The sequence below is a fragment of the Loxodonta africana genome, chromosome 3 (assembly GCF_030014295.1).
Source record: "Loxodonta africana isolate mLoxAfr1 chromosome 3, mLoxAfr1.hap2, whole genome shotgun sequence".
Lineage (NCBI taxonomy): Eukaryota > Metazoa > Chordata > Mammalia > Proboscidea > Elephantidae > Loxodonta > Loxodonta africana.
The window spans coordinates 79,029,039-79,043,313 of NC_087344.1; positions in this window are offsets into that span (position 1 = coordinate 79,029,039).

Genomic DNA, 14,275 nt, shown 5'->3' on the forward strand with positions numbered 1-14,275 from the left:
CTCCCCCACTTCCACAAACACCAAAATTCAAATGAGACAGTGTCTGTGTGTGTGTTTCAATGACGTGGGAGGAAACAGAAGACACTCCAGCAGTGCAAACATGGCATCCCCATTCATAAAATGTCCTGACACACTACAGAGGAATCTTCACTCACTTTCCACCCCATGTGGTTCCTGCCTCCCTTCTTTGGAACAAACCAAATCCATTATCATCCTCATGTACAGCAGTATAGATATTCTTTTTCTTAATTTGATTCCTCCCAACACCGCTGCCCTCAAAATTTTACCTTCTACCATAGGCATCTGAATTGGTGAAGGCTTTGGAGAAAAACAAGACTCCAGGAATTGAAAGAATACCAATTGAGGTGTTTCAACAAATGGATGCAGCACTGTAAGTGTTCAATCATCTATGCCAGGAAATTTGGAAGACAGCTACCTGGCCAACAGACTGGAAGAGATCCATATTTATGCCTATTCTCAAGAAACGTGATGCAACCGAATGCAGAAATTGTTGAACAATATCATTGATATCACATGCAAGCAAAATTTTGCTCAAGATCATTCAAAAGTGGCTGCAGCAGTATATCAACAGAGAACTGCCAGAAGTTGAAGCTGGATTTAGAAGAGGATGTAGAACCATGGATATCATTGCTGATGTCAGATGGATCCTGGCTGAAAGCAGAGAATACCAGGAAGATGTTTACCTGTGTTTTATTGACTATGCTAAGGCATTCGACTGTGTGGATCATAACAAATTATGGATAACATCGCAAAGAATGGGAATTCCAGAACACTTAATTATGCTCATGAGGAATCTACATGGATCAAGAAGCAGTTGTTCGAACAGAACAAGGGGATACTGCATGGCTTAAAGTCAGGAAGGTGTGCGTCAGGGTTGTATCCTTTCACCACCACACCTATTCAACCTGTATGCTGAGCAAATAGTTCAAGAAGCTAGACTATATGAAGAACAGGTCATGAGGACTGGAGGAAGACTAATTAACAACCTGCGTTATGCAGATGACACAACCTTGCTTGCTGAAAGTGAAGAGGACTTGAAGCACTTACTGATGAAGATCAAGGACCACAGCTTTCAGTATGGATTATACCTCAACATAAAACAAAAATCCTCACAACTGGACCAATAAGCAATATCATGATAAGCGGAGAAAGGATTGAGGTTGTCAAGGATTTCATTTGACTTGGATCCATAATCAACACCCATGGAAGCAGAAGTCAAGAAATCAAAAGACACATTGCATTGGGCAAATCGGCTGCAAGAGATCTCTTTAAAGTGTTAAAAAGCAAAGATGTCACCTTGAGGACTACGGTGCACCAGACTCAAGCCATAGTGTTTTCAATCGCTTCATATGCATGTGAAAGCTGAACAATGAATAAGGAAGACTGAAAAAGAATTGACACCTTTGAATTGTGTTGTTGGTGAAGAATTCTGAATATACCATGGACTGCCAAAAGAACAAACAAATCCGTCTTGGAGGAAATACAACCAGAGTGCTCCTTGGAAGCAAGGATGGCAAGACTGACTCTCACATACTTTGGACATGTTGTCAGGAGGGATCAGTCCCCGGAGAAGGACATGATACTTGGTAAAGTAGAGGGTCAGTGAAAAAGAGGAAGACCCTCAATGAGGTGGATTGACACAGTGGCTGCAGCAATGGGCTCAAGCATAGCAACAATTGTGAGGATGGCTCAGGACTGGGCAGTGTTTTTGTTCTGTTGTGCATAGGGTCACTACGAGTTGGAACCGACTCGATGGCACCTAACAAGAACAACCATAGGCATAGGTGGCTTAGTATAGGCATTTTCTTAAATGAATATGGGTGCCTCCTCATGAGCAATTCGGGTGTCATCTCTTAAGATGATACATGTTTCCCTCCTCCTACATTAGTTGACACGAAGGCAATGGCTCCAGTTTTTTCAGTTCAGTGCACTAGCCAGATATGACAACAACCTCATGTTTACCACTAGCTGTCAGGGTCACACCTTGGGAAGGCACCATGCATTAATGTAAATGGCACCAGTTTGAGTCACACTTGGTTCAAATCCTGACTCAGATAACATATAATTTATGTGACCTAGAGAAATTCACTTAGTCTTGCTACCTTAGTTTCTTTACCTATAAATGAGATAAATATACACAATCTTGAATGTGAAGCACTCAAACACATGTCTGGCTTTCAGCTGCTTCCTTTCCTTTTGCTTCCTTCACTGTCAGCAATCACAATCAGCTCTTCCTGTGATCATGGCTCAGTACCAAGGGACAAAAGCAGACAGGCAGCTGCTTTTCAGCTGGGAAAAATAATTGCCCGGGTAGGGCTGGTGGCTGCTCAAGCATGCTGTGGCTAGAGCTTGATGATCGGAAGGGCCTGTCCATCCCTGAGATTCTAAGATGCTGTAGTGTAAGTGTCTTAGTTATCTAGTCCGGCCTATAACAGAAATACCACAAGTGGATGTCTTTAATGAAGCGAAATTTATTCTCTCACAGTCTAGGAGGCTAGAAGTCCAAATTCAGGGTGCCAGCTCCAAGGGAAGACTTTCTCTGTCAGCTCTGGGGGAAGGTCCTTGTCATCAATCTTTCCTTGTTTAGGAGCTTTTCAGCACAGGGACCTCATACCACCAAGAATGAAGAACCAGGAGGGGAGTGCATCCTTTGGAACTGGGGTCCCTGCACTGAGAAGCTCCTAGATAGGGGAAGATTGATGACAAGGACCTTCCCCCAGAGCTGACAGAGAGAGAAAGCTTTCCCCTGGAGCTGGCACCCTGAATTCGGACTTCTAGCCTCCTAGATTGTGACAGAATAAATTCCTCTTCATTAAAGTCATCCACTTGTGGTATTTCTGTTATAGCAGCACTAGATAACTAAGGCAGAATTTGGTACTGGGAGTGAGGTGCTGCTCTAACAGACACCTGAAATGTAGAAATGGTTTAGAAACCATGAATGGGTACAGGCTGGAAGAGTTTTAAAGTGCCTAATAGTAAAAGGCTAGATTGCCTTGAAGAGCCTATTGGTGGAATTATGTACATCAAAGACAATTCTAATGAGGACTCAGAAGGAAGTGAGGAGAGCTGTTACACTGGAGATGGTGCAGACGGTGAAAAGCAGCAGCAGACAAATGGCAGCAGCAGAACCAGGAGACCAGCTCAAGACGGTGCTGGAGCCAACCCACAGTGCAAGAGAGTTCAGTGCCTTCGGGCAGGAGGCTTCCTAGCACAGTGGGGTGCCTTCGGGCACTCATTGGTGGAGCTAGGTTTGCCAACCCATGGAGCGAGAGAGCTGAGTGCCTTCTGGCCGAAGTTTAATCACGGAGTGGGGTGCCTCCAAGCAGTTATCAGTAGAGCGAAAAAGCTTTGATACACTTGCTGCAGCAGGGCAGATGCAAGCGGCAAAGCCTGAGGGGCCGAGAGGCCAAGGAACCAGGAAGCAGAAGCTGAAGAGACCTCCTGCCCTCATGAAAGCAGAGCCGGAAGCAGAGTCCATCCTTTGGACTCAGGGTCCTTGCACTGAGAAGCTCCTAGACCAGGGGAAGATTGATGACAAGGACCTTCTTCCACAGCAGACAGAGAGAGAAAGCCTTCTTCTGGAGCTGGTGTTCTGAATTTGGACTTCTAGCCTCCTAAACTGAGAGAATAAATTTCTCTCTATTAAAGCCATCCACTTGTGATATTTCTGTTACAGAAGCACTAGATACCTAAGTAAGATATAGGGGATGCATCTGACTTAGAAACATTCTGGAGGAAAGACTGCCTCAGACAACTGAGAGTCCAAAAGGCTGGTGAGCAGCCTGATCTTGGATAATTTAGCCCCTGTTTTTTGGGGGCTCTTCCTGTCTTAGGTTTATTGGCTTTGCATCAAATGGAGGGAGGAGGTGCTAGGGACTTGAATTAAACCTGTCAAACAGAGGCTTGAGGGGAGTGCAGAAGCCCAAGGGTCTGTGGGGGGAACACTGGTAAGTTGGCAGCACCATCTGGACTTGGCAGGAATGACATCTTTGAGATCAGGTGGGAAACTAGCCAATAAAGCAGCTACAATTCTGCTGTTGTGGGCCTGTCCCAAGTGGAGCTCCCAGAATCTCCTATTTAGAAAGAACACTGATATCCTATAAAGGGGAGAGCTGGGGCCCTTAATCACTCTGCAGAACCAGTAAATGTCCCCAGAGCTCCAGTGGTGTGTTGGAGCTGGCTTGTACCAGCCCATGAGAGCTGATTGTCAAATTTTCAGGAATTTTACAAGTTAGTTGTTAAACACAGCCATCATTAAAAAATTAAAATATATAAATGTATAATTAAGTCAAATATATTAAAAAGAAAGGTAATACTAAAAACTCATCACTTTCTAATATTTTTCTACAATTTACTATTATCTGTGCTCTTGAGGTTATTTGCATCTATTTGTATAGTGGAAATATTATCTAATGGTGTGCACATCTCCTCCCAACTCCACCCTGTTCAGTGACATCACATGTGGTAGTTTGAAATCGACCGTGATGGGAGTATTTACACTATAGAAATTGGCAAACCCTACATACCAGGTTTTCCCCTATGGAGACCTGGTTGCTAGACGTTTATCAGCACATCCCTGCCACTGGACGACAGAGAAAGAAAATCGATACACATAAGCATGATACAAGCAAGGAAATATCTTAAGAGTCCCAGGGAGGTGGCACATGTGGTGTATTTCTCGAACTCAAGAGTCATGGTATAATATGCAGAACTGACTTGGAGTAAAAGAAAAACACTGGAAAACACCATGATGCTTTCCTTGTTTTTCACACATGAGAAATCTGTTTAGTTTACTCCTAAACTTATGGAGTGATTTGCGAGGTACAATCCCACCAGCTAAATTCCTCCAGGAAGGTGAATTGTAGCTTTTACTACCTAATTGGCAAAATGAAAATGTGCTGTAAAGAATATAGCTTAACTAAGCACCAAAATAGCTCATTTCCAAGTAGCTTATGCAACAATAGTAATGTTAACTTCTCCAACAGAAAAGAAATCATTTGTAAATGATTGTTTTGCTCTTTATTAAAACTATTACTGTGGAACAGAATGCTTTGTTTGCCTTTGTCCCCAAACTCTGTCTTTTGTTCTTTTAAAGAATCACATGCTAAATCTACATTTTATTATTTTCATATCAAAAGATAAGAATGCTTCATAAAAACTTCATCTTATTCACTCACACGCCAGCTGCATTCTGAAAAACCATAATTTTCCTTTCAAACACAGACTGCCTTCTGAATTGTAACATTGCCAGCTCTCAACTGTCAAGATGATGGGGGAAAATACTAATGCAGGCGGTATGAGCTTGTCATGGGCCTGCTTAGCACGCTCTCCTGGACTGACACTTGAATTAAGATTCAAATAGCACGTGAGAGCTGAAAGCCATTAACAATGGCTGATGGTGCAGCAAGGGTCTCAGGGGATTGAAAGGAACTCTGACAGGTCAGGTTGGGCCATCAGGACTTGCATTTGCATGACATCTTCAGAGATCTTCCTGGGAGAAACTGTAATAAGACCTTTGGGAACTAACTTATGGTCAGTACCAGGCCTGAGACCCTTGAACTAAGTAAGGCTGTGTTCCAACCTCTGACAGTCAAGGAACCCAAACTGAGTCAGAGGGATGATGCTTGATTGTTGCAGCCAGGGATGATTTGTGGTGTGGTTCTATGTGGTACCATTCCTATTTTCTTTCAACCCAAACACTGGGGAATGTGACCTATATTTCTTTTTTCTTTCCTTTATATGAAAATCTTCAAGCTACACAAAAGCAAATAGTTTAATACACTCCCCATATTCTAAAATTACCAAAATTTTCTATTTATACTTCACTTTTCCATTTCTTTTCAGTCATCATTTTAAAGCAAACCCCACACATCATGTCTTTTGTTCCCTATATACTTCAGTAGGTGTCTCTGTTTTTTAAAAAGGACATTTCCTTATGCCTCTACCAAGTATAACAAAATTAATAATTCTTTGATGCCATCTAATTCCTAAAAAAAAAAAAATTTTTTTTTTTCCTAGTCCACATTAAAATTTCCCCAGTTGTTTCAAAAAGAACTGCATTTAGCTCCACCATAAACCAAACCCATTGTTGTTGAGTCTATTCCAGCTCATAGAACTGCCCCATAGGGTTTAAGTCTGTAATTTTTATGGAAGCAGATCGCCATATCTTTGTCCCACAGAGCAGCTGGTGGGTTAGAGCTGTCGATTTTTTGGTTGGCAGCCTAGCGCTTAACCACTGCTCCACCATAGACCAGTGTATTTGGTGCGGCGGGAGGTACTTTGGAAAGGGTGGTGATTGATTTCCCACCATGTCAGCAGAAATAGAACTGAAGGGGCACCAGATAACTTCCCCAGTAGTTGAGGCAATGCAACGGGGTGTTACAATTTCCTCCTGTCAAGGTCCCAGTGGTTTTCCTCTGTGACTCTCCCAGCTCCATGCTGCTGGCACCCACCTGTCTCTCATGCTGGTATTCATTACTGTTTGTTAGGACTCACTGCTCTTCCTACAGCTGCTTCTTTCACTGCAGGGATTTCCTAAATCAAGGAAGAGGCTTCTCCCAAGGATTACCGCTCTTCCATTGCCTTAGATCTACTGTTCTCCCAGTGAATCACAGCTCTTTAGATCTCCCAAAGGGCCTTGGCTTCTTCCTTTGTTAGAAAATTTTGGCTCAGTTTCTCATAAGATAAGCTACAGAGCATTTGAGTAGCATTGTGTCACATCTAAAAGCACTCCTCTGACTAATGTCAACTGAATGCATTGCTTGAGGAGGGATTTTCTTTTGGTATAAAGAATATTAAAGGAGCTCTGGTGGTGCAATGGTTATATGCTTGGCTGCTAACCAAAAGGCTGGTGTTTGAACCCACCCAGTGACTTTGCAGAAGAAAGACCTGGTGACCTGCTTTCATAAAGATTACAGGCAAGGAAACCCTATGGAGCAGTTCTACTCTGTCCCATGGTGTCGCTATGAGTCAAAAATTGATTCCACAGCACCTAACAACAACAACATAAAGAACATTACTGAGACAACTGGTAAAATTTGAATAAGATCTGTATTGTATTATCTGATAGTATTACATCAATGTTAATTTCCTGATTTTGATGACTGTACTGTGGAGAATATGTAAGAGATTGTCCTTTTCTTGCGAAAATACATATTTAAATATTGAGGGGTAAAGAGGCATCATGTCTACAGTTTACTTTCAAATGGTTCAGGAAAAAAATGGTATCTATAGAGAGAAAATGGTAAGTCAAATGTGGTAAAATGTTAACATTTAGGGAATCTAGGTGAAAGGTTTATGGGAATTCTTTGTATAAATAGTCTGAATGAGTCTGAAATTCTGTCAAAATAAAAATACTTTAAATAAATAAGCAAATGAACACCAGACACTAGAAAGGGCCTAGGACAGATAGAAGATGGGAGAAAGGTAAGCAAATGCTGGAGGGGAAAAAAGAGCATGTGATAGTTCAGTTAGTGAATAGGTACTTAGGAGTTTTTTTTTTTTTTTTTTTAATCCCTTGCTCTAACCTCAAGAAAACCCACCAAGGCTGCTACTTTGCTGATCAGCTTATTCTCCCACTCTCTATGATTGCCTTTCTCCGCTATCTAAACCTCTGCCCCACAGTCACTGTCAGCAGCTTGGTCCTACTTCAAAGAGAAAATAGAAATGTCAGTGGCAGCTACAACTTGCCCCCAGTTCTACATATCCCCTTTCTATCAATCCACGCCCTGTGCCTTCTAAGACCTGCCCTTTCCTTGGACTCTGGTTCTCATTCTCTCTTGCATTCTCAGACACTTGACCCAGTGGATGCTCTCCTCTCTTTTCGATCAACCTAAAACACAAACAACCCTCCCTTAACCTACATCCTCCTCCAGCTACCACTTTGTTTTGTTTTGACTCCCCACCTCCTTTCTGGGAAAATTTCCCATTGTGCTTAGAGACTGTTCTCTCTTTCCTTCCCTCATGCAGTCATGTGACTTGGAATCCTGGCACACCTTAGCTCAGAGAGTTTTCTACTGCATGACCTTGGCAGTAATCCTCTCCACCTGGCCTTAGGAGGCTGGGGAACTGAAATTGCTGTCCCTACAGTGACCAATGATTTCCATGTCCTTAAATCCAGTTGATACTTTGGTCTCAGTTTACTCAGCTTCCTAGCAGTATTCAACATGGCTGACCACACTTGCATCTTGGAACACTATTCCCTGGTTTTCCTTCTAGCTTTTTTGGCACTTCCTCTCAGCCTCTTCTGTTGGGTTCACCTCTTCTCCATCAAATATTGAGTTTCCTTGGGACATTTCCTGAGTTTCTCTTCTCTTCCTTATCTATATTTCATTCCAAGATCATCTCCCTCATACGTAAGAGCCCCCAAAATCCAGATGCTTGGCATAAGAGATGCTTCTGCCCAAGGTGGAGGCCAAACTCCATCTTGTTTTAAAAACCCTACTTTAGGCTGCTTTACTTCTGGTTATCATTAACTTCGAAAAAAGCAGCTCATAGCCATTGTTTCCAGACATGTTTGCAGAGGGGCTTGAGAAGCAGTATAGTTTAAACTAGATAGAAGAAGGAATTGGTTTCTTAGGAGGCTATTACAGCAAAGATTGCAAAAATTATTGTTTAGGGAATTTTTCAAGAAAGGGTCTTGCAAATGTTTGTAAAAGCAAAGAGACCATATTGGAAAACGTATTGTAAATCCTTTACTCAAAGTTCAGTTTTTCAGTTATGGCTGTGTGGGGGCACTCTAAAATTGAGATGCTTGGCATGATTAAAAATGACCATCCTAGGTCTATATCTAAGCTCTATTGTTGAATTAAACTTGTCCAAAGTCCTCCTTTCTGCCTTCCTAAAGAATAAAGTCTGTGATTTAGAGCTGCAATTTCATGTGAAACTTTTACCACCCTCAGCAAACAACAGAGGAGACAAGACTGTGGTTTGTGAAGAAATGTTTGTCAGTAAATGTTTGTCAAGATGGTCTTTGAAGAATGCCCGTACAGCAGGCCTCAGGAAGAATGTATACATAGCTTACTAAGTTGGCTCCAAGAAATCTATGTTAGAAAATAAATCAGCTAATTTCATAAAACTTGAACTTGCTATTGTCTCATAACCATGTGTAATCCCAAAGCCCCCATGATTGTAGTCACGTATTCCTTTCCCCACTTTTCTGTGTAAAAAACTCACTTATTTCTCAGAATGTTGGAGCACTTGGTGAGTCCTCACTAGGTGCCGCCTGATTCAAATTGCTCTATTCCTTCAACAAGCTTTTTAATTTTAACAGAGATTCCAGTCGTGCTCTTGGACACTCATTACAATGGGATTGATTACCATCTGCAGAATACTATCTAATTTATCTCTTGAACCCCGGCTTCCTTCTTTAATGTCAGATTGCATACTCAATTGCCTACCTCTCATATCTCCTCAGATGTCTTATAAGTATCTCAAACTCACCATGCCCCAAACTGAATTCATGTTCTTTCCTCTCCCCCACAAACTTGCTCCTCTTCCACGCTCAACACAAACCACTTGCACAAACCAGAAAAGCAAAACAAAACAAAAACACTTGGGCAATCATTTTTGGCCACTATCTTCTCAATTCTCACACCCAATTTTTTTTTTCTTGTGGTGAAACTTGACTTTCAAATTATTAATGGTCTCTTTTCATTGAAAATTTCTGTATGTGGGATGGATTATTCATTAAGATCTTCTGGGAGATCAACAATCTTCATAAAAGTCTGCAAGCAAGGGACAACATTTATAATATATAATCCTGGTTTTATATCCTGGGCTCAATAGTTAGTTCATCTTATTTTAAATCCTGCTACTATTTAAGTATCTATTAGCTACTGAAACTATATATTTGTATATGCACGTAGAGTTGATTCTCTGTGTTCACATACGGTTGATTCTCTTATTTGCAGTAGTTATGTTCGACAAAATTTCCACAAATACTGATTTAGGGAATACTGAACCATTTGCTCTAGGAGAAATATAGGGTCAGGTTCCTGTGAGCTTCTGGTCATGATATTTTCATCAACTAATCAATACATAACCTTGTTTTATGTGTGCTTCTGTTTAAAGATACCTTTTTAAAGTATATATTGTTGATTCATTAATGTTGAATTCACAGCCAAGAGCACTATAACGCATGCCAGAATGAACTTTATCCAACACATGTATTTTGTCCTTAAGGCACATCATAGCCTTTTTGCACTTAGGACACCTAGACAGCAATTCAGTACTAGGGCCATTTTAAACAGGAAAATCACCAATAAAATGCATAAAAATGCTAAAAACTTGGTACTAAACAGACCACAAAGTGGATACTCTGAGAGCTGATGCAAGAAGGCAGAGAATCACCTTGTTCGACCTTAGCTGGGAACACGTGCCATCAGGCAACTAAAATTTTTTGCTGCTCTGCACATTGCGGGGGAAGCATAATTAAAAACAAAATCTTGTGCCAACTGAAACAAACTCTTCACAAAAGTAGAAGAGAAAGAAAACAGTTTTATTATTGAATAAGCATTAAACCAGAATGTGATAACATCACAGGCAATCCGCTGAAGAGAGTGTAGACAGAAAGGAATTTTATCCTTTATGTAGCCAAGCAGATACAATCCATTTCATACATGTTCCCAAGATAAATAAATGATAACTTGTCCTCAGGCAAGAGGATTTGATAGAACCATTTGTCATACCCAGTTCATCCTAAATTCACTTGGTAATTGGGTTATCCATCTTTGTTTGTTAATTAACTTTACCCAAAGAAAAAAAAATTTCTCTTATTTTTATGACCAGAGGTAGGTTTGCAACTTGGAGCCAAGTGCCAGGTGAAGTTAGGCTCCTATCCTCCTAAGAAACTGGGAGGTAAGGGTGCTATCTTCCTTAATTGATTATATGTCAAAAAGATGGCTTCCGGATCCTTGAGAAAGCATTTCTGGGTTGTAAAACTGGCGAAGACTTATTTAGTCTTTAAAAAGATTTACATAAATTTCAGAGGCAGAGAAATAACTTACATGTTTTTTTAAAGTAAATGCTCTAAGAAAAGGGAAGAGGGGCATCTCTTTCCCTTTTTCAAAAGGGAGAATTAAGCCTTGCTCTCTCTTTTTCTTTTTTCTATTTTACTTCTAATTTGTTTTTGTCCTTACCACATGTCCACAAAAGACCATGAAAAAGATGTCACCTGGAAGACTAAAGTGTGTCTGACTCAAGCCATGGTGTTTTCAATTGCCTAATATGCATTTGAAAGTTGGGCAACGTATAAGGAAGACCAAAAAAGAATCAATGCCTTTGAATTATGGTATTGGCAAAGAATATTGAATATACCATGGACTGCCAAAAGAATGAAAACATCTGTTTTAGTAGAAGTACAGCCAAAATGCTTCTCAAAAACAAAGATGGCGAAATTACATCACAAATACTTTGGACATGTTATCAGGAGGGACCAGTCACTAGAGACATCATGTTTGGTAAAGTAGAGGGTCAGCAAAAAGAGGAAGCCCTTGATGAGACGGATTGACACAGTGGCTGCAACAATGGGCTCAACCATAACAAGGATTGTGAGGATAGCGCAGGACTGGGCAGTGTTTCGTCCTGTTGTACATGGGATCACTATGAGTAGGAACCGACTCAACAACACCTAACAACACCAACATTGATTTTGGGGTTACAAATAAATTTTATCAAGTAGGTGAATTTGCAAATAAGGAATCCACAAATAATGAGGCTCGATTTTACATTAAATACAATATTTATCTCCATCAGGTTCTATCAATTCTTTTTTTTTTTTTTTTTTTGTCTTTTGATTTATTTTTTGGATACTATTATACTCAAATGATTCAGAAACCAAAAAATATAAAAACCTTCCTTCCATCCTTGTCCTTCATCTACCAAATTTCTCTTTCCCAGCCCCCACGTGTAATCATTGTTCAGGTTCCGTCAATCTTGATGAATATACGAAAAGACAGTGTTTTTTTTTTCGGTCAAGCTAAATGATGTCACAGCTCTGTCATTCAAATACTGCATCACCATCTTTTTTTGAAACACTTACTTTCCCAATGTTTATGTTGTTATAATCTATTGTGCTTGAGAGATGTCATATTTCTCAGAGACAGTGTGAACACAAAGACACCTCATTTGTATGATATGTATCTGTAGTGGGACATAGTGAGGCCTACTGGTGGTAGAGCGGTTTGGTTTTAATCTTGGTCATCTGAGGACCTATGGTACAGCACAGGTATGCAGTTATCAACAGAATTTATATGATAAGAATGCAGAGCAATTACTCAAAGTGATTTTTTGTTAAATGAAAGTTCATATTGTTGTTATTTGTCATCAAGTCGATTTTGACTCACAGTGATCCCATGTGACTCAGTAAAACTGTCCCATACTATTTTCTACACCGTAATCTTTACAGGAGCAGATCGTTAAGACTTGCTCCCGTCGAGCCACTGGGTGGGTTCGAACCATCAACCTTAACTGTTGAATCACCAGGGCTCCTTACAGTTCATAGACAGCATAATATAATTTGTACCAGTGCATATGTGCTTGCCAGTAGATAAGATTTAGCCAGGCCTTTCAGGATGGTCTTTGAACTCCACCCCTGAAAATTCTGCTGAAGATGTTTAGGAAGGATGTGATTACCTGATTGAAAGATAAAAGACGCTCTTATAAAAGACACAGAAATCACCAGGACTACTGGTTATCTTCAACCTACTTATTATGCCTTTTGGTGTTAAATAAAACCACATTTCACAGAGATCTTTTGGATTGAGATTATGTTCTGCATCAATATGTATTAAAATGAAATACATTTTAATTGAAGAGTCAAAAAAAAAAAATGAAGGCGAAATAAAAATTTTTTCAGACTACTGCAAGAAGATAAGAGACCTACATAAATGGAAAAACATACCATGCTCCTGGATAGGACTAGACTCACTGTAAAAATGTTAATCCTATCCAAAGCAATCTGCAGATACAATGCAATTTTGATCCACATACCAACAGCATTCCTTAATGAAATGGAAAAACTAACCATTAACTTTACATGGAAGGAAAAGAAGCCCTAGGTAAGTAAAGCATTACTGAAGAAGAACAAAGTAGGAGGCCTCACATCACCTGATCTCAGAACCTGCTATATAGTCACAGTACTCAAGTCATGTGGTACTGGTACAATAACACACCCATAGACCAACGGAACAAAATTGAGAACCCAGGTATAAATCCATCCACCTAAGGTGAGCTAATCTTTGACAAAGGCCTTAAGTCCATTAAATGGGAAAAAAGATAGTCTCTTTAACAAATAGTGCTGGCAAAACTGGATGTCCATCTGTAAAAAAAATGAAACGGGACCCATGCCTCACACCATATACAAAACTAATTCAAAATGAATCAAAGACCTACATATAAAACCTAAAACTATACAGATTAAAGAAAAAGTAGGAACAATGCTAGAGGTCCTATTATATGACATAAATAGGATACAAACTATAACTAACAATGTACAAACACTGGAAGATAAACTAGATAACTGGGATCTCCTAAAAATTAAACACTTACGCTCATCAAAAAACTTCACCAAAAGAGTAAAAAGAGAACCTATGGACTGGGAAAAAATTTTTGGCTATGACACATCTGACAAGGGTCTAATCTCTAAAATCTATAACATACTGCAACCTCATAACAATAAAAAGATAAATAATCCAATTAAAAAATAGGCAAAGGATATGAACAGACACTTCACCAAAGAAGAAATTTAGGTGGGTAACAGACACATAAGGAAGTGCGCATGATCATTAGCCATTAAAAAAAAAAAAAACATTGCAGTCAAGTCAATTCCAACTCATAGCGAACCTATAGGACAAAGTAGAACTGCCCCAAAGCATATCCAAGGAGCAACTGGTGGATTCTAACTGCCAACCTTTGGGTTAGCAGCTGTAACACTTAACCACTGTGCCACCAGGACTCCACATTAGCCATTAGAGAAATTAAAATTAAACCTACTGTGAGATACCATTTTATCCCGACATTACTGGTATGAATAAAAAAAAACAGAAAATAACAAATGTTGGAGAGGTTTCAAGGATATTAGAACTTCTACACACTGGTGGCGGGAATGTAAAATGGTACAATCCCTGTGGAAAACAATATGGCACTTCCTTAAAAATCTGGAAATAAACATACCATATGATCCAGCAATCCCACTTCTAGGAATATAATCTAGAGAAATAAGGGCTGTCACATGAATAAACATATGCACACTCAT